Source organism: Panthera tigris, chromosome D2 (assembly GCF_018350195.1).
Source record: "Panthera tigris isolate Pti1 chromosome D2, P.tigris_Pti1_mat1.1, whole genome shotgun sequence".
Taxonomy (NCBI): Eukaryota; Metazoa; Chordata; class Mammalia; order Carnivora; family Felidae; genus Panthera; species Panthera tigris.
This window is the reverse complement of record NC_056670.1, coordinates 83,353,138-83,377,787: the sequence shown is the minus strand read 5'-3', so window position 1 is coordinate 83,377,787 and position 24,650 is coordinate 83,353,138. Positions and strand designations below refer to the sequence as shown.

Below are 24,650 nucleotides of genomic sequence, written 5' to 3'. Positions count from 1 at the left end.
ACACTGTTTCCATTCTCCCATTATTGCAAACAAAAGGAAGGCAAGAACAAGGACGCTGCTTTACAGCATAAGCCATGATGTGAAAGAAACTCCGTTCCCATCTTGGCTTTTCTGTTCGCTTGCTACGCTACTTAGCCTCTCTGAAACGGTTTCCTCATCTGTAAAATTGGAGTAAAAGAAACCTACATCATATATTTGTTGAGAGAATTAAAACAATGCACAGAGAGAGCAAAGACCAAGGCTTTGCATACAGAATGCTTTCTCTGTATTTTATCTGGAATAAACACTCCTCGGTGTGTGTGTGTGTGTGTGTGTGTGTGTGTGTGAAAGAGAGACAGAGAGAGACAGAAAGAAGGAGATAGAGAGAGATGGAGAGAGAGACTGAAAGAAACAGAGACAGAGAGAGAAGACAGAGAGAGGGAGAGAGAGAGGGGGGTCAAACTGGAGAGGAGACAGAGGCTGTCTAGTACTTACAAAGATTAAATTTCATTTTGGTTCTTCTAGTGGGCACTTTTATAACAAAAAAATTGCTTGCCTTTCTAGTTCTTGATCAATCAGTGTCAAATAACACTGATCTGCCCCAACCTATGAGATGACGAGAGGTGGGGAAATATGTGGCCTTACCTTTTTTCCTTTCCCATCTCTGGATTTTTGCTAGTTATATTTTAATTTTAATATTGTTTCTTTTAAAATACACACTTTCTGCTTTTTCTTCACAATTCTTGCAATTGCTTTCTCCTGGTTCTATGGCTGGATACGCTCATTGTCTGCTACCTGTTCTGTTCACTTGTACTCCTAATTTCCTGACTTGTTTGCCTAGATTGCATCCAGCCACGTTTCCCACGAGAGGCTCATGTGTGTGTTGTCTTCCCGGCAGTGATTGGCATTGAGCTCCCCATTTCCTGCTTCTGTCCTGTCTTGTCCCCAGACTGTGGTGGGCGTGGGGCTTCCCCACTGCTTATGTCCAGCAGCCACACGTAGTCGGGACTCACTCAGAGAACTTTAGGATGGAAAAATGAATGAATCAATGAGTTAGTGAATGGAGGAATGAGTGAGTGGAACAACCACATCTACGTTGGATCCGATGGGTCTACACTGGAATCCTCAATCTGTTCTACGTCTCCATCACCTTTCCCTTACGACCCTTTACTTTCCCACCTCATTTGTTGGAATGTTCCACAGGCTTGTCCGTGTTCCTATGTTCTCGACGTTGTCCAAATTCATGCTGTTTTAAGAGGTTTCACTTCTGTAAAAGTGAGTCCTGTTAGTTTAACATGTACCCACTTCTCATTCTTTATTTTCATCTTTATTTGTGATGTTCTGTCTCTTACCCCATATAGCTCTTCTCTTCCATATTCCATTCTCTCTTAGGGTTACCCAAGAATGTAAAGAAATGTGTGCCTGCAACTGTTTTCGCCTGGTTTTAGAGCAATTCTTTGAAAGCATGACCTCCGTCAGCCTTTTTCTAGACGTTCCATTTTGCATGTGGGTCCTATCTTCATTAAACCTTCGAGTGAGGACAGTTCTGGGGGGCCCCACCATCTACTCAAAGATAAGAGGGGCCGCACCTCGGAGGCGAGCTAGTGAGCTGGTGGCTGTTGTGCATGCTCTTCGTCCAGAGCTGGGATTTCTACATCTGCCCCGTTCCTCACTTCGGTGCATCCAGGAATGCACACAGTTAAGCGCACATTGTATCTATATCTATATCTATATCTATATCTATATCTATATCTATATCTATATATCTATATCTATATCTATATATCTATATATCGATATCATCGATATCATCTATATGTATATGTATATGTATATCTAGATCTAGATATAGTTGTTTTTTGTCATTTAGTTAGTATCAGCTCATCTCTGGTAAGTAGCTGCAAAACTGATTGTCACTTTCCCCTCCCCCCTAGGTCCTACCTCAGCTTCATGCTTCTTCTCAAGTCGGCCCTCAAGAGCTAATAGTGTTTTCCAGATTACCCATCCTCAGCTCGGCCTTCCTTCCATCCTGTTTCTTTCCAGAGTGTTCCAGACCCTCTCACTTTTTGTGACACCTGACCGCTGCCCCGGCTCTGCAGGGAGGTGTGGTGACTTTGAGTGTCTAGCCCAGACGTGGCCATGGGTTTCTCCGACCCATAATCTATTCCTTGCAGTTGCCATCATGTCCTACCTTCCATGAAACTTACTTATTTTCCATCAGTTTTGCTTTTTTGATGGGTTTCCCACAAGGAACCTGACTTCACCCTTTTTTACTGGGGCAACTTTGACAAAGTGGAGGGAAGTCCAGTTGGCTGTTGGGTTGGACCCAATGATGGAACTGTGCCCAGTCAAAATACACCTCATGCTAGATCCGTATGTCCCCGAGTGGTTCTTATATGATTTTGCCAAAATTGGAAAGAAGTTACAGCCAGCACGAGCATAGTGTTTATAATGATTTGTTTTGAGTAACTTGCTGGTGTTTCAGGATTCAGCAAATGCTGATAATTTGTGAGTAACTGCTGGAGGCAGAGAAAACCAACATTTAATGGATACCTACTAGGTGATGATTGCTTTACATCTGTTATCATTCAATTTAATCGTCACAACACCCCTACTCGCTGGGTATGATTGTCTCCATTTTGTGCACCAGGAAGCATGCTGGAGGGTGCGTTCCTACTGGGATCCTGTCTGAAGCAACTGCTAGTTCCCTTGCACCCTGAGGTCTGACACGCCTCTATTGCTGTTTCTTGCCCTTCTCGGCAGCGTTTGCCCTTCCTGGGGTCCACGTGAATAAAAGATTTGCCATCGTGCTCGTCTTTATGAATGTGTTAACACAGAGGTTACCCCGTGATCTTATCTAAGGGTTGAGAGTATGGATGGAAAGGGTTAGGACAGCAGTTAAGACAAGTGGTGCGTCTCATGGACCTGTTTCATCCTGGTTAAAGCTGCCGGGCTACAGACAGTGCTGTGCTGGGGGCGTACAGGCACCTCATACCTTTTAAAGCCCCTTTCAAGTCTCCCCATAGGGTGAATCAGGGACTCTTTGGGACCTTGGACCACGATCATCTTAACTGGCTCAGCTCCCCAGCATACACACATGTGCTAGAGGTCACGGGTGTTCAGTAAATGTTGTCTGAGTGAGTGAGTGAATGAATGAGTGATAGGCAGTGGCTTTTAAATCACCACACATACCCTTGAAGAACAGCTTACTCTCTCATAATTCTACCGCCCTTCACTCTACAGTTAGAGATTCATCCCTTTTGCTCAGATTTATTCCAAGTGTCCATCACAGATGCGGTACCGTGTCTTTCTGCAAAGAACAGATACTCTGTGAAAAGCCAATGTCTAAAACCTGCTTTGTTATGGTTTCTTATGTGTCAGATTACCCACCCCCCGCTGAGAATTTCTTTTACTTGAGGAAGAGTTACAGGAGGTGCAAGAGTTGAAGGAGATAGTAGATTCTAGGAGGCAGTGAAATGCCTCATTCTAATCTCTGGAAACTGGATATTTTATGTTTTGTGGCGGAGGGGAAATATGGTTGCCTGTGGAATGAAGGTTGCTCATCGGCTTACCCTTATGCAGGGGGATTGTGCTGGATCAACTGGGTGGGCCCGGTGACATCACGCGTCTTTAAATGTGGGAGAGGAAGGCAGGAAAGTGAGTCAGGGTGATGTGATGTGAGAAGGACTCAGCTCACTGTTGTTCGCCTCGAGGATGGAGGAAGGAGCCAAGAACGCCTGCCTTGGTTGTCTCCCAGTGACCCCCACATCAGACTTCCGCCCTGTACAGCTGTGAAGTAATACGTCGGTGTTGCTCGAGGCCCTTAAGTTTGTGTAATTTATTAGAGCACCGATGGGAAACTGACCCATAAATTAACACAGTTTGAAAGGCTGGGGTTGCCGTGGAGTTGCCCACCTCCACTTCACCATCTGGAACAAAGGCCGGTTGGCATCTTCTCTTGCTGGCCTGAATTGTGAGTGAGTTATCTGGGTTCGCTGGAGGAAGGTGGCGAACATCAGCTCTGCAGCCTGGGTGGGTCAGTCATCGGGCTCTTTGAGAAGCTGGAAGAGGAAACACAGGTGAGCTCATTTATGACTACCTAATCTCCAAAAAAATCACCCAAAAACTATTTGGAAGAGTTTGAGGAAGCAACGATTGGATAAGCATTCAGAAAATGCCTCCTTTGGTCCCCCATTTGCGAGTCTGCAGGCATTTTAAAGTCTGCTCTGAACGTGGGACGCAGTTTATTGAAATTCCTGACACAGCTGCAGAAGTGTGTTAGTGTTTTTGTTTTGGTTCCAAAGTTTCTTCTTGATGAGATAATCATGGTAGCAACTCAGCTGAAGGAAAGCCCATGAGCCTGTGCATGCATGCATGCGCGCGCGTGCACACACACACACACACACACACACACACAAGTTCATAGGCATGTGTGCACACAGAATTCTAACACTTTCCCATCTCTTTGTTCAGCAACAGGTGAACTGGATGGATGTTCAGATATGCATTCAGATATGTATTGCTGAAACTGTGCTCAGTAATTCAGTTGACTAACAGTGTCCTGTCTTAAATATTTTTAAAAATTCAGACTTTTAGTTCTCATTATTTTTTTGGCGGGGGAGAGGGTGCAAGTGAGTGAGGGGCAGAGAGAGGGGGGAAGACACAGAGAGACTGAGAAGCGGGGCTCACCTGAAGCGGGACTTGTGCTCACTCGATGTGGGACTGGAACTCATGAACTGTGACATCATGAACTGAGCCGATGTCAGATGCTCCAGGACTGAGCCACACAGGCGCCCAGACAACCTTTAGTTCTTATTGTGTGCCGGATGAGGTGCTAAACAAGTTACATGTGTCATCTCATTTAATCCATAAAATTGTGTAAAATACAAATATTATACCTATTTTAAAGATGACTGAGGAAGTAGGTTAGAGTCTAAGTAAAGTTATGCAGCTTGTATGTCATGGATCCAGTCCTCCAACACAAGTCTGTGTGACCCCAAATATGAGCTCATAGTGGTTACGTGCTCGTATGGCCAGGCAGCTGGGTCTGCGCCTTGGCTCTGATGCATGATTATGGGCAAGTCGCTTAATCTTACTGTGTCCTAGTTTCTTTGGGAAAATGGGTTCTCACCATAACCCCAAAATGTCAGTAGGACAGCAATTATTGTGCTTTTGGTTAAAACCGGGGATACCGAGGGCTAAAGTGACTTGACCAAAATTATACAACTGTCAAGCAGGAGAGGCAGATCTGTTTCCAGATCTAATGATAATTCTGCTTCATCATCATCCATCCATGTATATCCATCCATCCATCCATCCACATCCATCCATCCTTCCATCCACATCCATCCATCCATCCATCCACGCATCCATCCATCCATCCATCCGTCCATCCATCCATCCATCTATCTTTCCATACACCATCATTTATTACTCAAAGTGGATGAAAGAATGCAGGGACCAAATACTTTAAAAATAAATGTGGAAATGAACATATTTATTGAATCTTGGCTCAAGGAATTCTTTCTTATAAGATTATAATGGCTTGATTAGATTATATTCTCCTGGGATTATTTTTACCTTTAATTTGTCTGTGACCTTGGTCACTCTCACATTTTTTCTTAAAATTATCCAGGAAGGTGTATTTTTTTAATGTAATACTATGAGGCCTTAATGCTTACCACTGATGGTGTGAAATGAATTTTAGCATGTAAAGAACTTTAAAATATGTTAATACTGATATGTAGTATAATGAATTTAGTAAAAAAAATGTGCAATGAGCATATCTAACTGACGGTTTTGGCAACTGTCACTTGGGCTGAGGCTAATGTTCCCCTTTGGAGGCAATGTGGAGGTCCCAGCCCTCTGTCTGACTGTACAGATGCCAAATGGATGCTGTGGATATGACACCACCACCCTGAAGCACACACAGGGAAACCCCAGATAGACTTGGGGACAGAAGAGAGGTGCTAACAGACTTGAACGGTCTGTCATGGTAAGAGGAGGCAGGACAGGCAGGGACTAGAGAGAGCCCCCCTTTAATAAGGATGCCTCCTGGACTTGGCCTGAAAAAGTCCTCACTCTATTTGTGTTTTGAGAGCTTTCTGGATGAAATCTCCAAACTGGGAGATTGTATGCATGATTACAGCCGGCTTTGCAAATTAGCATATCTTGCAGACATATTAGCTCATTTGAACAACCTACATTCATCCCGAGAAGGCAGCTTAAGCTGACATCAGTATTCCATGTGCGGGACAAGTGAAGGTGGGGACGGGAAGGCAGAGGGAGGGCTCTGGCCACTGGCGGGGGTGGGATTTTTCTCCTTGTATAGACGACCTGGCTACGAACTCGTCTGAAGAACCCACTGACATATTTTGAACATTATGAAGGCACCCTTGAAAGACTTGACAAAAGGTATTCATGAATGTTTCCCCACGTGACAGGAGTGGTGTCATCACCTCCAGGATCCGACCACATCATTTATTCAGAGGGGCAGATGCCGAAGGTTGTGCCTTAAACCCCAAGTTATTTATGCCGTTTTGTTAAGAATTCTCGGTATTCACCATTACCACGGTGCATTGGTTAAATATTTCTGAGAATGTGAAAATGAGATCGATTTTCTCGGTACTTATGTTCAGGATGAAAACTGAAATAGCCTGGAAGACAGGAATACATCTTAGAGCACGGCTTCTCCAAGTGGGGTCCCCAGAGCAGCAGTGGCAGCCACACCTGAGAGTTTAACAGAAGCTCAGATTCTCAGACTTTGCCCCGGCCTGCTGATTCGGCAACTCCCGCGGGGGCGGCCAGAGAGCCCTTCTCTCGTGACCCATTGCAACCAGGTCCATTCTCTTTACTGAGGACCTCATTTTCGAGTACGTGTTTTAGAGAAATTATTTAGCTGCAGCACTACCTATTTTTTTTTTATTTTTAAGCTTAATCTTACAAGGTAGTCAACTTGTTTTATTTTCATTATGTTCATTTTACACATATCTTGTGTTTGTGATGAGCTTCAGTGTTTCGGTAATGGTAGCAATAACTTCATTCAAGGAAAAACAAAATAAAGATTCCAAAAAAGAAAGCCACAGGTTAGGTCAAGTTGTAGTGGTACCGTTGGTACTATTTGTGTCTCCCTCCCTCCCCCCTTCCTTCCCTCCTCCCTCCTTCCCTCCCTTCCTTCCTTCCTTCCTTCCTTCCTTCTCTCCTTCCCTCTTCTCCTTCTTCCTTTCCTTCCTTCTTTCCTTCTTTCCCTCCTTCCTTCCTTCCCTCCTTCCCTCTTCCCCTTCTTCCTTTCCTTCCTTCTTTCCTTCTTTCCCTCCTCCCTTCCTTTCCTCCTTCCTTCCTTCCTTCCTTCCTTCCTTCCTTCCTTCCCTCCTTTAGAGGGAGCATACACACAACCACAGGAGAAGGAGAGAGAGGGAATCCCACGTAGGCTCTACAGAGCCCAACTAGAGACTCAATCTCACGAACCCTGAGATCACGACCTGAGTTGAAATCAAGAGTCAGATGCTTCACCTACGGAGCCACCCAGGCACCTCTGAGTCTTCCTCTTTTTAACATTTTCTATTGTGAGTATATACTACCTTGGTTGTTAGAAAACAGTGTGTTGTAAATCCAAGGAAATCGATAGGCTGGGAGGCGTGCTGGGTGTGGGTGCACAAAGAGGGGATTCAATGTTGGTGGGAAGCAGAAGCTTCCGTTATTTTCTCCGTTTTTGCAGTCAGTGTTGGACTCCATTACTGATGGCCTTTTAGCATAAAAAGTGCAACGTGCTGACCACAGGGTATCATGATTGCCTCAGAACTTGCTGGAAACAAGCATCCTAAAAGCCATATTGCTAGAGAGGATTTTTTAAAAATGTCACCTATTGAGGCGCCTGGGTGGCTCAGTCGGTTAAGCGTCCGACTTCAGCTCAGGTCACGATCTTGCGGTCCACGAGTTCGAGCCCTGCGTCGGGCTCTGGGCTGATGGCTCAGAGCCTGGAGCTTGCTTCCGATTCTGTGTCTCCCTCTCTCTCTGCCCCTCCCCCGTTCGTGCTGTCTCTCTCTGTCTCAAAAATAAATAAACGTTAAAAAAAAATTTAAAAATGTCACTTATTTCCTTGTAAACCTCCCTGCAGTAAGATCCTCACTAGAGAGACGCTGTTCTAGGTTTGGATGAGTGCTTGGAGGCACAAGGCCTCCTCAGTGACCATACAGATCTGTCCCGTCACCCCCCCCCCCAAATGTCCCTAGCGCTGTGCCTTTGTAGCAAATGGCTTTCTCTTTCCCAGTCCCTGGTGGTCATGGCTCTGTTTCCTGGCCCCCCAGCCCTGCCTTCCCTGGGACACCGTGTAACTGGAATCTCACACGATGGGACTCTGGGCCTGGCTTCTTTCACTGGTGTTTGCAATGCATCCATATGGTGGCACGTATCAGAACCTGCTTTCTTTTTATTGTATGGATGGACCGCAGTTTGCTTTCCCATTGGACTGTTTTCAGGTTGGGGTGATTATAAATAAAACCGTTCAGGGTTTCAAGGTACAGATTTTTGTGTGTGTGAACATAAGTTTTCATTTTTCTTGGATAAAAACCTAGCATTGGGCTAGATAGGTCAGATGGTGGGTTATGGTTAACTGTATAAGCAGTGGCCAGCCTGTTCTCCAAAGTGACTTGTTTTGCACCCCCACCAGCAATGAATGAGAGCTGCAGGCATCCTCAGCCCCATCAGTACCAGGCATTGCCAGTATTTTTGATTTTGGCCATCCTAATAGGGGTATAGCCATTTGTGTCTTTTTGTTAAATTATTTTTTTAATGTATTTTTAATTTATTTTTGAGACAGAGAGACTCATGAGCAGGGGAGGGGCAGAGAGAGAGGGAGACACAGAATCCGAAGCAGGTTCCAGGATCTGAGCTGTCAGGACAGAGCCCTACGCGGGGGGACTGTGAGATCATGACCTGAGCCGAAGTCGGACGCTCAACTGACTGAGCCACCCAGGCGCCCTTGTGTGTCTTTTTCTTTAATTTAATATTTTTTAGAGAGAGAGAGCATGTAAATGGGGGAGAAGGGGAGAGAGAGAGAGAGAGAGAGAGAGAGAGAGAGAGAGAGAGAGATTGGGAGAATCCCAAGCAGGCTTTATGCTTAGCATGGAGCCTGATGTGGGGCTTAATCCCACGACTCTGGGATCATGACCTGGGCCAAAATTAAGAGTCAGATGCTCAACCAACCGAACCACCCAGTGCCCCCCCACCCCTCGCATTTGTGTATCTTGTTAAGTTAGATGTCTGTTCAAATTTTTGCCCATTTTTTACTGAGTTGTTCGTTTTCTTATTGTTGAATTTTGAGAGTTCTTGGTATATTCTAGAACTAAGTACTTTACCAGGTATGTAATTTGCAAATATTTTCTCCGAGTTGATGGTTTATCCTCTTATTCTATTACGATAAGGAGAAGTTAATGTGTATTATTTGAGGTCTTTGCATGTCCTTTTTGGAGATAAACTAAAGATCACCCAAATGAGAACAAACAGAGGGTGTTTGCTCAGAGTTTGCCACAGCGAGGGTCTCAGCCTCCATCACTTGCATTTGTCAGAGACTCAGAGGCAGCCAGGGGAGCAGGAAAGTTTATAGCAACAAAGGGATGGCGTCAGGTGGGCCTGCCTGGAAGCTGCCGGCCTAGAAAGCTGGAGGCGGCCTTCTAGAAGCACCCCATCCTACGTGATTCACTTGGGGGCGTGTGTGGCTTCCTCTGGTTGGTCCTGAGCTGGAAGCAGGAACAAAAAGCAGGGGAGCAGGTACATCCTGACCATGTCCCTATTCAAAGGGGAGGAGGTTCAAAGAGGAGGGAGATCCCCTGTCAGTACTCTGGTGGCCAGAGTGTCTGTGAGAGCCCCCGATTTTTTCCCTGCAGGTCCAGGTGCCCTGGCAGCCTGGGGCTGGCCTCCTGTGCAGAGGAGCCCAGAGCCTGGAAGATGGGAGGCAAGAGAGGTTTGCCTTTTCTTCGCTGGGCACTGGCCAGGTGGGTGGAGGTCCGCTGACCTTGTTTCTTGTGAAGCTGCCACCATTCCTGCCGGAGCCCCGCTGGGTGGGCACTGGGTGGGCTCAGTTTTGCCCCAGATGGGTGGCAGCAGGGACTATGCTGCCTTGGGGGCAAGGGGTACTGTCCGCAGTGCTGGGATGTGGCTGTGAGCATCCCGCGCCTTGCGTGCACTGGTCACTTGCTGCGGTCCCCGCAGGCATCCTGTGTGCAGCCGGATGCCCTGTCACCTTTGTCCAATGGGCTGTGGCCACCTGTGACCGCAGTTGCTCATCGTTTGGTTGAGGGAACCAGGCTCTGGTGGCTGGCAAGACGCCACTGCCTTCTTGCGTCTGAAGGGCATCCTTCAGCCGGGACTCCAGTGTCACAGAGGATCGGAGGGAATGGATGCCAACTGGCTGCCCGCAGGACGGCTGGGGGTGAGTGAGGTTTCCAGAGGGGCTCCAGGGCAGAGCCAAAGGCCCTGGCCCGTTCCTCTTTCCTTCTGTCCCTGCCAGGGTCAGTATGGCCACCCCGTCTTTCTTTTGTGTATCACTTCTCCAGGGAGCTTTTGGGGTGCTTGGGCATATTCCGCCGGTGGGTTAAATGAATATAGTCTGACTCTTCATGTGACTTTTAGGGAAAAAACTGTAAAAAAAAAATAAAAAAAATTCTTAACATTTGTTTACTTTTAAGGGAGAGCATGTGTGCACGTGCAAGGGAGGAACAGAGAGAGGGGGACAGAGGATCCCAAGAGGGCTCCATGCTGACGGCAGAGAGCCTGATGTATGGCTTGAGCTCCCGAACTGTGAGATCATGATCTGAGCCGAAGTTGGACACCTAACCTACTGAACCTCCCAGGTGCCCCCTAGGGAAATAGTTCTTTAGCTTAAGAGTTTGATACCTTCCAAAATGTAAATCATTTAGGAAGATTATACTAAGCTGTTTACACCATAGTATGAATGAGCACCAAGACTTTTCCCAAAGGAAGTTTTTAGCGGGTATAGGCTGTGGAGGAAAGGGGTGAGCACAGAGCTGGGCAGGTGGGATGCGACTGGTGTGGCCCATGTTCCTGGGCAGAGCCCTGCCCAACTTCACCCATCAGTCAGGAGCTGGTGTGAGTCCTGGAAGGGGAAGCTTAAGATGTTTGGATCTATGTGTGATCTTTGTAAAAGGGGCCTTTACTTGTTTGCTCTAAGAAAGATCCCCTTTGTGGGGCACCTAGGTGGCTCAGTCAGTTGGGCGTCTGACTTCGGCTCAGGTCACGATCTCATGGTTTACGAGTGCAAGTCTCACATTGGGCTCTCTCTGCTGTCAGCACGAAGCCTGCTTCAGGTCCTCTGTTTCTCTCTCTCTCTCTCTCTCTCTCTCTCTCTGCCCCTCCCCTACTTGCCCTCTCTCTCACAAAATAAATAAACCTTAAAGAAAAAAAAAGATTCCTTTGTGGGGAGAAGGGGATAGGGGATAAGGAACAGGTCTACAACCCTCTGCTTCCCGCTCTGGTTATCTTATAAAAGAAGGGACATCGAACCCCGCCCCTTCCAATTTTGAGGTCTATAGTAAGTACCCTTGCAGCCAACACAACAATGCATCGTCCTCCAGGTTTTCTCTTTGCAAATATCACTGTCCAGAGTTACTTCTCGAAGTGCCTATTTTGTTGATCTGGAAGGTGTTCGTCACCAGGCAAACAACTCAGAAGAAACCTTTACTGATAGACATGGCTTGTCTCAGTCTCATCCACTTGCCCTTGTAGTTCATTTGGTGCTAAAATTGCTATGAGGAGTTCCAGGTGCTCATTCTGTGGACACCGTTCCTGGTTTTGTTGAAATCGGGGGCCTTCGTGCCCAGGACAAATGTCAGTAGTCCCTAAGCCACGGACCCCCGCCCCCCGACCGCCAGTTCCACAGAAGGCACAGAAATCTAAGCCACACCCTCCACGACTTAAAAGAAAAATGATGTATATTTGAAAGGTGGGCATAGAACCCTGGAAGATTCTATTTCTTAAAAAAAAAAACCCTCATATTCTTAGAGGAGACACTGAAGTGCTTTTTTTTTTAATTATAGGAGGTTTTTATTTTTCTCTTTAAACCTTTTATTTTCTGAATTTTATACCTTATTCGTGTAGATAAATTCCAGTATCGTTAACACGTGGTGTTACATTAGTCTCAGGTGTGAAATATAGTGATTCAACACTTCTATACATTACTCAGTGCTCATCACCATTAATGACACGTGGACCATTTTAGGGACAGAGTGATCACCTTTCAAACAGCTCAACAAATGTTAACAAATGCAAACTGTTAAAAGTTGGCGAACCTGGGTATGAGTAAGGGCGTGTTCGCTGCACTACTCTTCTAACTTTGCTTTATGTTCGAAAATTTTCAGAATAAAAAATGGGTGGGGGGAATAGACAAGACGAAACAGTGTACAGAAGTCACGAGGTACAGAAGTCCTACTTTGGACTTAGGGGTCTTGGACAAGGATGCACATCAGGGTCCCCAGGAGCTGGCGGGTGGGGGTGAGCGGCCCGTAGACACCTTTCCCCAGGGAGTCAGTGCGGAGGGTGCTGCGGGCAGAAGGAGACGCTGAGTCTGGAGACAGGACGCAGACAGGCATGGGGTCCCGATGGGACCTTTGTTACTGTTTCCTTAGGTAGAAGAGGACAAGCCAGCCCCTTCCTCACCAGAATCAAAGCCAAACCTGCAGGGCCCAGTGTTTGCGGACACAGTGTCTGTCCAAGCAGCTTCCTAATGACCGCTCCAGTCCTGATCCCTGTAATTCTGGATGCTGTGCGTGGACCTCACGTCTTCTGAGCCCTCTGTCCCAAGTGGGGGTTCCTCCTCTGGAACACAGCGTTTCCTCCCCTGCTTCATTTGCAAAGCTGCTGGGGCCACAGAGAACTATTATTTAACAGACAGCTGACACCTGACGAACTCACCTCTCTGTAGAGATCTCTGCGTATTTCCCAGTCCCCGTGCCTCCTGTTCTGGGAGGTTCGGTTAATCTATTCGGATTGATTCAAGGTTGTTTTGGGAAATGAGCCCAGATCTAGGACAGGACAGTCTCGCTGTGTTCACGGGCAGGCCTGGCTTATTGCTAAACTCCTCTGTGAGACCTGCCTAACTCAGCTTTCTGTGGTTTTCTCTCACCTCTGGTAAGAGGGATGATGGTGGATAGAAGCAGGCAGAGTGTACAGATTAAGGACGCGTCATCCTAAGCTGTTTGCAAATAGGAGGCGCGTTATTCATGGTGGTGGTGATGCTATGAATATTCTCAGTCTTGCCGGGACTGCGTATTTACTGTGCACGTTTAGAGAGTCTTTTACAGAGCTCATTTGAAGGGAGGGAAAAGGTGAGTCACGGGAAGAAACCCTGGCCCTAAGAGACAGACCCTCTGAAATATCATCCTCTATCTGCGTCCGGCCTGCTGCTTCTGCTGTGTGCCCGATAATAATTAAAATGTGTTCCTTCTGAGAAAAACTCCCTGCTCTTCTGAAATCTCTAGTTCTGGAGGCACCACCTGATCTCATATGCCAACTGTTCTGGATGATGCAGAAATGCCGCTTGGAACGCCACGTTGGGGGAAACTTCCGCTGTAGGACTCCTAACGGGGCCAGCTGGCTGAGGCTGGGGCACCCGGGCAGGACTGATGTCCCCATGGAAAAGCATCTCCCAAGGCAATGTTCTTTCTCCTCCATCCCGAGACCCCAAGCTGCTAGTGGGTCTCCACGACCCACCCAGCCGACCGAGCTGCCCTCAGCTGGGCGAAACATCAGGCCTGCCACCGTGGACACGTGCCCCAGCGTTAACAGTCTCCTTGCCTGCAGCCTCTGACTTTGCCTTGCTGGGAAGAGTGGTGCCTCCGGCACACCTTCCGGTCCCCGGTGCTCCTGCCTTGTGCCTCTGTGTGACCCCTGCTGGCGGGCCCTGGTGGAAGGTTGGGTGCACAGGGACCGCACAGGAAAGGGGCCCCTAGAGGGCTTGAGTAGGAGGAACAGGAGCCCGTCCCACCTCACCCCCTGGCCAGACACCTCCAGTCACAGTTTAAGGAAAATAAAAGAAGGTCTCCAAGAATGTGGCACCGCTGCACCCATTTTAAAGGCGCTCACATCTCACCCAGAACCCTGGCAGGAGCAGAAGCCCTGAATTCATGCTTTGCCTCTGATCACGGGGATCGATGGAGGTGTGCAGGCTTTACATTTTGCCTTTTCTCATTGCCAGCTCTCCTGCATGGGATGGAGTCTTGTCGTTGTGTGTTTTGCTCACTTGTTTATTGTTAAGTCCTCACAGGGGAAGTTGCTCTTCTGGGCGGTCCGTCCGAGGGCAATCCAGGTGGCAGGTGGCTGGGTGACTGCCTGGGGAGTTGCACAGCACCTGCTGGCCTGACGGGACCCAAAGTGGGCGGGTGGGGGGTGGTTTGTAGTGGCGTCAGTGAATGAACGATCCCACAAGTGCAGCAGACACAGACGTTAACGGCTTCTCGTGACTCGCTGTGCTTACGTGCATGTATCTCTTCTCCCTGTAGATCTTCTCTTTGGCTGGATGGCTACTTTGACTGCCAGATTCAAAAAGAAAAATCCCATAAAATCCACAAATGCGCAGTCACATGTGTGGTTTTTGTTCGGCTGCATCTAGAGAGTGACTTAAATGTGGGCACTGGGGCCTGTCTCTGTTTTTGATGGTTTAAGACTCAGACCCAGATTTCCAGTGCACAGAATGGTCCCAATTCAACGTATAGAACAAAGGTTCTGGAATTTCGGCTAATGAAAATGATGCATCCCCATGTACATTTTTTTTTTATCTATCTATCTATTTATTTTTTTATATTTATTTATTTTTTTTAAATGAAATTTATTGTCAGATTGGTTTCCATACAACACCCAGGGCTCATCCCAACAGGTGTCCTCCTCAATGCCCATCACCCACTTTCCCCTCCCTCCCACCCCACCATCAACCCTCAGTTTATTCTCAGTTTTTAAGAGTCTCTTATGGTTTGCCTCCTTCCCTCTCTGTAACTTTTTCCTCCCTTCCCCTCCCCCCCCCAACACGGTCTTCTGTTAAGTTTCTCAGGATCCACATAAGAGTGAAAACATATGGTATCTGTCTTTCTCTGTCTGACTTATTTCACTTAACATAATACCCTCCAGTTCCATCCACGTTGCTACAAAAAGCCATATTTCATTCTTTCTCATTGCCAAGTAGTATTCCCTTGTGTATATAAACCACAATTTCTTTATTCATTCATCAGTTGATGGGCATTTAGGCTCTTCCCATAATTTGGCTATTGTTGAAAGTGCTGCTGTAAACATTGGGGTACAAGTGCCCCTATGCATCAACACTCCTGTACCCCATGGGTAAATTCCTAGCAGTGTTATTGCTGTCATAGGGTAGATCTATTTTTAATTTTTTGAGGAACCTCCACACTGTTTTCCAGAGCGGCTGCACCAGTTTGCATTCCTACCAACAGTGCAGGAGGGTTCCCATTTCTCCACATCCTCTCCAGCATCTATAGTCTCCTGATTTGTTCCTTTTAGCCACTCTGACCAGCATGAGGTGATATCTCATTGTAGTTTTGATTTGTGTTTCCCTGATGAGGAGTGGCGTTGAGCATCTTTTCATGTGCCTGTTGGCCATCTGGATGTCTTCTTTAGGGAAGTGTCTATTCATGTTTTCTGCCCATTTCTTCACTGGACTATTTGCTTTTTGGTGTGGAGTTTGGTGAGCTCTTTATAGATTTTGGATACTAGCCCTTTGTCCGATATGTCATTTGCAAATACCTTTTCCGATTCCATTGGTTGCCTTTTAGTTTTGTTGATTGTTTCCTTTGCAGTGCAGAAGCTTTTTATCTTCATGAGGTCCCAAGAGTTCATTTTTGCTTTTAATTCCCTTGCCTTTGGGGATGTGTTGAGTAAGAAGTCGCTGTGGCTGAGGTCAGAGAGGTTTTTTCCTGCTTTCTCCTCTAGGGTTTTGATGGTTTCCCATCTCACATTCAGGTCCTTTATCCATTTTGAGTTTATTTTTATGAGTGGTGTAAGAAAGTGGTCTAGTTTCATTCTTCTGCATGTTGCTGTTAAGTTCTCCCAGCATCATTTGTTAAAGAGACTGTCTTTTTTCCATTGGATATTCTTTCCTGCTTTGTCAAAGATTAGTTGGCCATACTTTTGTGGGTCCAATTCTGGAGTCTCTATTCTATTCCATTGGTCTATGTGTCTGTTTTTGTGCCAATACCATGCTGTCTTGATGATTATAGCTTTGTAGTAGAGGTTAAAGTCTAGGATTGTGATGCCTCCCGCTTTGGTCATCTTCTTCAATATTACTTTGGCTATTCAGGGTCTTTTGTGGTTCCGTACACATTTTAGGATTGCTTGTTCTAGCTTTGAGAAGAATGCTGGTGCAATTTTGATTGGGATTGCATTGAATGTGTAGATAGCTTTGGGTAGTATTGACATTTTAACAACATTTATTCTTCCAACCCATGAGCACGGGATGTTTTTCCATTTCTTTATATCTTCTTCAATTTCCTTCATAAGGCATAAAAATTGGCAAAGATGAAGTCAAGCTTTCACTTTTTGCAGATGATATGTTATTATACATGGAAAACCCGACAGACTCCACTAAAAGTCTGCTAGAAATGATACATGAATTCAGCAAAGTCACAGGATACAAAATCAATGTAAAGAAATCAGTTGCATTCTTATACACTAATAATGAAGCAACAGAAAGACAAATAAAGAAACTGATCCCATTCACAATTGTACCAAGAATCATAAAATACCGAGGAATAAATGTAACCAAGGATGTAAAAGATCTGTATGCTGAAAACTATGGAAACCCAATGCACATTTCAAAGCGTTGTGTCTTCCTTTCCACAAGCACACTTACTCTGCAGGCCGTTGACAATATTATTAACGGAGGGACCTGGTCTTAACAGTAACTAACAACTTAACAGTGGCAGCTGGGACTTTTGTTAGGTCAGCTTTGGACACTTTCAGTTTTCATCCCTGCAAATTCCAAACTAGACAGTGCTGCAGTGAGGTTGTTGCAACGGGCCATGCATTGCTTCTGGCTAGGGTTCAGTTGTAGAAAGCCCAGTGATCTCTGGGCTTGCAGATCTCTGTGACCTGCACGCGGTCTGGTCACCGGGTGCCAGTTGGGTTCGACAGTTGCGGAAAGGTGCCTTTTCTCCCCAAGGACTTCCGGGGGCCCTATGTGCTGGGCTGGTGCGCCCCAGTCATTTACAAATAGGTCAAATCTTCCAGTTTGGGAAAAGAGTGCCAAACCCAATGTGTGGTTGCCTTTGGATCGGAATGTAATTTAACACACCCTGTTTCTATATCTACATGTGGTTTTAAAACATGCTCCCTAAAGCATGTCATTAGTTTCTCTTGTGCAATACAGTGCAAGAAAGCATCAATTGTTTGGAAAGAGTCAAACTTCTGTTGAATGAGCTGTTTATCCTACAGTTTGGTCTTACTGAGAATTTGAACATTTCTTTCCTTCATATGGAACATGCATTCTAGTTCTAAAGTGACAGACTAGAGCCATTCAAAATACCGAATATATCCCTCAGTGAGGTTGTTTCAATGAGCAGACGATGGCCTTTAATGGCGTGTCAGAAAAGCTTTTATTTCATCTTTCACTTTGAACCCTCCACGAGGACCTCACTGTTCCACTGCTCTGTGTTGGATCATATTCACAATCTTACTATTTTCTTTAACCTCGAGTCAAGGCCGGAGATCTGTGAGTCCCCGGGAGTGAAGCGACTTGTGTGAAGCAGGCTTCTGATGTGACCTCTCACTTGCCCCACCAAGGTGGACTTCTATACTTCCTCACTAATCTGTATTGTCTGCATCGTCACTCACAAGATAATGATTAAACACACATGGACGTTCTTCTCAAGATGTCCCTGCTGACTCTGAGCTGCCTGTGGGGCTGGGGGTCTGCACGCAGCCTGGGGCCCGCGTGCCTCCCTCCCAGCACTGCCAGAGAGATGCAGTGAGACGCTGCAGGGCACGGGGGTGGTAAGTGCACTGATGCCGCATGCATGACATCCATGAGTGCGACTGTGAAGGAATTTCCCACACAGCCCACTCTTCTCGTTCTCCAACCATGATATCTGTCATTAAGCAGTGGCCAGATTTACAGGATCCTTACTTTGAGGGTGACTTGACCTCTTTCTGCCGGAAGCTGTGATCCCGAATGCTGCTTTTGTGGTTTTGGTGTTTTCCTCCTTCGATGCCTCAGTGCCACTAACTGAGAATCCTCATGAGACACTGGATGTAGCAACGTGCGATCGGCAGGTCGGTAAAGGTCAGTTTTCAGATAATCCTCCTCCTCCTCCTAATAGCGCTCGACTACTTTTGGAATCTTGATACAAATCATCGTCTGGACTTGCACGGGGGTCCTGTCCTCCATTAACATCTTCATGTTGGAGGATTCAGGCTTTTATTTCTTATTAAAAATTAAAAAAAAAAGACTAGTTAATAAAAATACTATTTATTTTTTAAAACAAAGTAAATTCAGTTTTATTTTATGTTTATTAAATATTAAAAATAGTGATTCATTATGAAAAGTTTTTAAAACAATTTAACTTTTGGGCCCTGGATCCATTTGGAGTCTTAGGGAGACACACAGCCTGGTTGTCAGGACAAACATATATGTGGTACACGTAAGCGACATTGTGAAAACATCCCAGGCCACATGTGCTGCCGTTCCCTGGGTGTTAGCAGAGAGCTGACCAGTGAGGTTCCTCGCGTCCTTGCACTTTAAGAAAACACCAGTTGGTAAGAACTTGACGAGATTTCCGTGATGATCATGATCAATATGACATTTCAAATTTGTAAAGTGGGTGTGCATTAAATAGGTCAGTCACTTCTTCCTCTTAAAGCACGGACTGTCAGCATATCGCCGGATAGCACGAACACAGACTTCACATTTGTTAGAGCTCATCAATCCTCCCGGCACCTCCTTGAAGGCCAGTATCATCACCATTTATAGATAAGGACCATCGGTCCTGCTGGTGATCACAGGGCAGGGAAGGGCTGAGCGTTGCCTGCCTGGACATGTTGCCTGCTCCCAGAATCCTTAGCAGATATAGAGGTCTGGAGAGGAAGACACAGGAAGGAGTCCTGGGTCTTAGGAGAAAAGTCGCGATGTGCCCCTGGGCTTGCCCTTCTCCTCTGTAGCCTGGAGGGGGATAGGAAATGTGGGCTGGATCAGCACTGCTCAAATGCAGCCAGGAATAGGCCCCAGGTGTGTGTTGACCTTGGCTGTCCATCCCGCCCGGACAGCAGAAACCCTCTGAAAATGTGTCTTTCTTCCAAAAGTTCATGTGATTTTGTTTTCTAGTGCGCGAGTTATCCTTGTGGTTTCAAGGTTAAGACATTTTACATGACAGCAGATTAAAATGAGTGCTTTTAGAAAGTGCATTGTGGTCATGCCAGTTATTTCTGGGGTACAGACCTAGTAGCCTCAAACCCATAATTCTGTAATTCTGCCTCAGAGTTTAAGAAGGTAAAAAAAAAAAATCAGCAACAAAAACCAATTAACTTCATCTTTAATATCATGGGAGTGGAATGGGCCGCTGGCCGACTTTTCCTGGATGGTCTGGGACTTTTGGGTGTTAGCATAAATGTCTCAAGTCCCAGAAAACCAGGGAGGCTGCTCAGCCCAGCCGACAGGTGTCAGGAGAGCCCCTCCCCACGTACGGGGTAGAATTAATTGTGCTGTGCGACTGTTACCCCTTACTCTTGGCTCAGAGCTCAGGTAGGGGTCTTGTCTTCATCTCCCAGTGGGGACGTGCTGGGAGGCTAGTCTGGAAGGCAGGTAGTCGGGGGAGACACACGAATGCATGCTGATGAATAGGTTTGGGCCCAATACAAGGAATAAATTGTTCATTTTTGAGTTGAATAAATATAGTTCATTCCAGGCCAAGCTGCTTCTGCCATGCTGTCGGGCCTATTAAAATTTGGATTATCGTTGGTCTACGGCAGCTTTCACTTTTCCGGTTACCTTTTTCTAATATTTTAATGTTTAGCATTCATAAACCTACAGCTCTTGCCTACTCATGATGGCTCCTGTCTTTCTCTTTTGTGCATTCCCTGCCTGCCCTATTTAGATTATTTTAGCAACTCTTCACACTTCTGCCCCCTCTGTGCGTCCTTGCGTGGATGAAGGAGAAACCAGGACGTCAGAAGTCACCAGATGTTGTGCCATCAGTGTGACTGCTTCCTTGGGCAGAAGCGTGGGGACTCCTTAACCCCCACGGTCCCCACCCCAGCCTTCTTCTACCCTAATCTCGTTTCCTTCCAGAGGATGAAACCTACTTGTAGTCCATAAACGTGGAAGGGTTTAAACTTCTGTTCATGTTGCTGGTCTTTTTCCAGAGTCTCCCCTATTTCTTTTCTCAGGCGCAGGCACGAAACCATGCCGCCGGGCCGTCCGTTTCTTTGAATCCTAGTTGCTTCACCAGGGAAAACTTGAGGTGGGAAGGCATTTGGTGATCTTTTCGGTAAACGCGGCAAAAAGGAAGGAAAAAAAGAACAATGCCTAATAGATCCAACTTCTGAGTCCAAGCAGACAGTTTAACCCTTGGGTCATCGTGTTTGTATTTCACTTATTGGATTGTTAATAGATTTTCTTCATTTGTGCGAGACGTTGCAAATGATGTGCGGAGGCCGGCCGGACCCTCCAGCGCTGAGACCCGAGGTCCACCTGTAAGGAGGTGGTGTTAAAAGCTGCTGGAGTTGCCGCCTCCTGACAACACGCAGCTGCAGACTAGCAATCGTAATCCTCGGGTGGCAGTTTTAATTATCGGCCCCGGCGATACCATCAGCAAGTGTGTAATTACGTGTCAGTTTCCTGGCTGTTGGGTATGAAGCGTGGAACCAGTGAGATGATGATTGTGAGGACGGGAGACTCATATTTAAACAATTCAAAATGTGTAACTGGCAGTGTCATTAAACAGAGAGAGTCTGACCCCAGCTGTCACTTACTTTTCCTTATGCAGATTTGTTCCTGCTGTCTGTCAAAAGAACTCCGTGGCTGAAATGGGACAGAGGAGGTGACATAATTCTCAGAGCAAAGAGGGCTGCTCTCCTCAACTCCGCAGAGGTGTCCTTAAGCCTGAACACCCACGACCGCTGGAACCGTACATAAACCTCGACCGCTGCAGGAAATTGTATACGCTTTTGCTGAAGGATACACAAAAGCAAAATATTAAACAGGCATCCTGGCTTTAAAAAAATGTTAATAAAACCTGCCCCATTACCATGCACTTAAAGTGTAAGTGCCAGGGTAATTAGAAGGGCTCATTTTTGAAAAAGAAAACGAGGTGATCCTTTTAGCTTTCGACTCGGATTTTGCGTCCAAGGGGTGCCTGGGTGGCTCAGTCAGTTAAGCGTTGATTTTGGCTCAGGTCATGATCTCACGGTTCGTGGGTTCAAGCCCTGCGTTGGGCTCTGTGCAGACAGTGCAGAACCTGCTTGGGATTCTCTTTCCCTCTCTCTCTTTCCTTCCCCTACTCTCTCTCTCTCTCTCTCTCTCTCTCAAAATAAATAAATAAACTTAAAAAAAAATAAAATTTTGAGCCCAAGATGAAAAAAAAAAGTGGAGCTCATTTTGGAAAGTACTCGATACCAACAACAAGAAATGTGACTGGATACCATTATTACCTGGATTTAAACTTCAGTCTGGCTTGGGTTGTAAGTTGTTATGGCCTCAGAGGTTTTGGACCCAACTGAGAAAACCGAAGCACAAATGCTGAATGAAACGAGGGTGAAAATAGACACCAGTGGCTCTTTAAGAAAGCTAAGTTAGGAAGGGAGGGATTTTCACATTTCTGCAGCTATAACGACGCGGCTGGGCAGCCCACTGACCACACACCCACGGGGCATGGGAGGAACGCACATTTGCTTTCAAGCGTCTGCATTTACCTGAAAAGGAGCCAGGTAACCAAGGGTTAAGTCTGCATGCATGCAAAAATAAATGAAAGGCGCGTTTATAAAATGAACTGTGGAGGTTAAGTGTGGGGGTTAAACTAACACAATGAACTGTAAACACAAAGAAAAATGTTTCTTTAATTTTTAAAATGTTTTCATTTCTCATAATAAACTGAACTTGCAATTGCATGCAAACAACATTATTTCATACCCCGAAGACACTGCAATTTAAAGCTTTTGGAACTCAAATGGATTCTAGAAGCAATGCTGTGACTATAGAGGGGCTTTGGCAATTGTGATCTTCTGAAGGGCATCAAATCGCACCTCTCGCAGCACATTTGAAAGTAAATACGCGCTCATGCACGCACACAGGTAGGAGGCATTTAAAACAGGGTCAACTTTGCATGTATTTCTAGTTTCAAAGGCAAAGTTACTGATTTCCTCACAGGCTAATGGAAGCCATATTAATTGCCATGGTATATTCAGATTGAAAGTAATAAATAGACACATATTAAATCCTCTAAGGATTAATTTGTATTTTATCAGCTGTGAAAAGGGCAATTTTTTACATATCTAGACTTAAGAGGTAGCCTTATTAGCCGTTCATTGGAAAACAAATTCTGCATATATTTTGTAGCAAGGTTTAAAGAGAATCATTTTTTTTTTCCTCCCTCAAAAGTAGTACAGTGCAGCTAGGGAAGCAATTAGTGTTTATATCCTAGACAAACATGGTTTTGGAATTTTCCGGCTTATAAATATTTGTACGACTGGTTAAAGCAAAGGTATGATAGAAATGGCACGCCGTTGTATAATTTGATTGTATCGGACACACAGGGGCTTCAGGGGTTTCAAACTACTGTGTGTGCTTGTTGTGTAAAATGCCCACCTATGGCGGCCATCCGTGTTTATCTTCCGGTAGAGGACGTCACTGGATGCCCCACCAGGCTGGTTGGGTTGGCAGTGGAGCCGGATGTAGGAGGCACTGTGCTCCCTTTGGACACCCAGCGATGCCGGTGGGGTGGCATGGGTGAGTTTCACCTGTGCCTTCCTCGGGTGTGGCTGATGGCTCCCTGGCTCTCTGTATCTTACGTAAGTGGGGCCTTGCAGGAAGAGCCCTCTCTCCTCTGTCTAAGTGAGGGGAAAATGTGTTTCAATAAATCTGTATTTATGATTATGCTTTCCTTTGGAAAAGGGACTTGTTTCAATGGTGCTTATCATATTTCCACCCAAGATATGTTAAGTGGTCCAGTTAAATCAAGGAACCTGGAGGGAGAAAAAATTGTCCTCTGCAATATGCTTCCTCGAATGGGTTGTCTTGTGTGATTTGAAAGGTCCCTGGAGAGAACACTCCCACAACTTCTTCTGGAAGTCTGTTCTGCAATCTAATAGATCTTATTGTCAAATGCTTTGTTAAACTTTTACTGGAATATGTGGATTGCACTCGGCACTGGTGAATCTTGAAATTCTATCAGGGAGGCACAATCAAATTGGTCTCCCATGACTTGTTCTTTGGTTGACAACAAATGGGCTCCCCTCTGCTCCTGGCATTTTCCAGGGAGGAGAGCGACGGGGCTGCCATGCCTTCCTATCCCATAAGTCTCCATGTCAGTACCATTGCCCGTCTCGTCAAGGAGAAGAGGCTGTCTTAGGGAGCCTGGCCAGCGATTTCGTTTTCAATATTGAAAAGGCGTGCCACGTGAATTTCAACTCACAGAAATGGTATGCGCTCACCATCTTGCGTAGAAATCCCTGATGGGGGAAGCTGTGTGTGTTCTTTGGAGATGAGCTTTTGTGCTGGGGTTCATGTGGTCCGGCCCACTTGTTCGCTTGCAGGTGATTTTGTGCGGCCGAGCTCTTTTAAATGACTTTCCCTCTGCCTCTTCCTTTGCTTCTGAACCAAAAAGTTTTTATGTGCAAATGAATAGCTCCTCTGTATGGCCCTCCCAGGGATCTTGCCGCTTCCCCCAAACTCCCTCACTCTGGAAGCTCTCATGGCCTTTTGACTAATGAGGTGACCTTAAGAGAAGTCCTTTCCTGAATGTTCCGTGTGACTGGCCACTGTGGTGACAAGTGTGAATTGCATACAGAGCACATGGTCTCAAACAGTTGCTTCTGATGTCACTGCTTTGCCAGTAAGCCTGTCCTGTTTAGGCTCAGGACCCAGATAATTTATATTACCATATATTCATGGGATTCAAGCTAAGTGTTAACTGCCCATTATCACCTGTCACCACACAGTTAATAGTTACCAAATACTGATGATTTTAGCTATAGTATAGGTACTTTACCGTCCTCTGTAAAGAGAACATGGGTTTAGAATTAATGAATTTAAACGCCGTGTCTTTGAGGAAAATCCCATATTTGACCCATTTGACCCACTGGTTCCCTAGAAGATTTATTTGTTAAATGAAAGAATGAAAAGAAAAGCAAAGAAAAAAGAAGGGAAAAAAAACTCACCAATTGTTCTATAAACTCTAGAGTTCCTAAAATATCCATCGTCTTCTAGATGGTTCTCAAAGGGTGGCCAGCAATGGCAGCGCTACCTGGGGCTTGTTCCCAAAGAACAATCTCAGGGTTCCCCCAGACCAAGAGTTGGTGAAGCATTATTCCAGTGCCTCCCCGGGTGACCTCCTTCAGCCCCACCCGGCCTCGGCCTCGCTGGCCAGTGGGAGCTCCTGGCTCCCTCAAGTCTAGAGAGAAATTCAAGCTGTAAATGGTTTTATCCTGGGGCTTCTCAAAGGTCT

The 24,650-nt window shown here is 46.0% G+C and overlaps 1 long non-coding RNA gene across 1 annotated transcript in view; it reads left to right on the top strand.

The window, feature by feature from the left end:
- LOC122232029 overlaps window positions 1-21,176 on the top strand; it is a 71,946-nt gene extending 50,770 nt beyond the window's left edge. The window contains exon 3 of the long non-coding RNA XR_006209348.1: window positions 20,976-21,176. This is a non-coding gene — a long non-coding RNA (uncharacterized LOC122232029). The remainder of the gene's footprint in view (window positions 1-20,975) is intronic.
- Window positions 21,177-24,650: the final 3,474 nt, after the last annotated feature.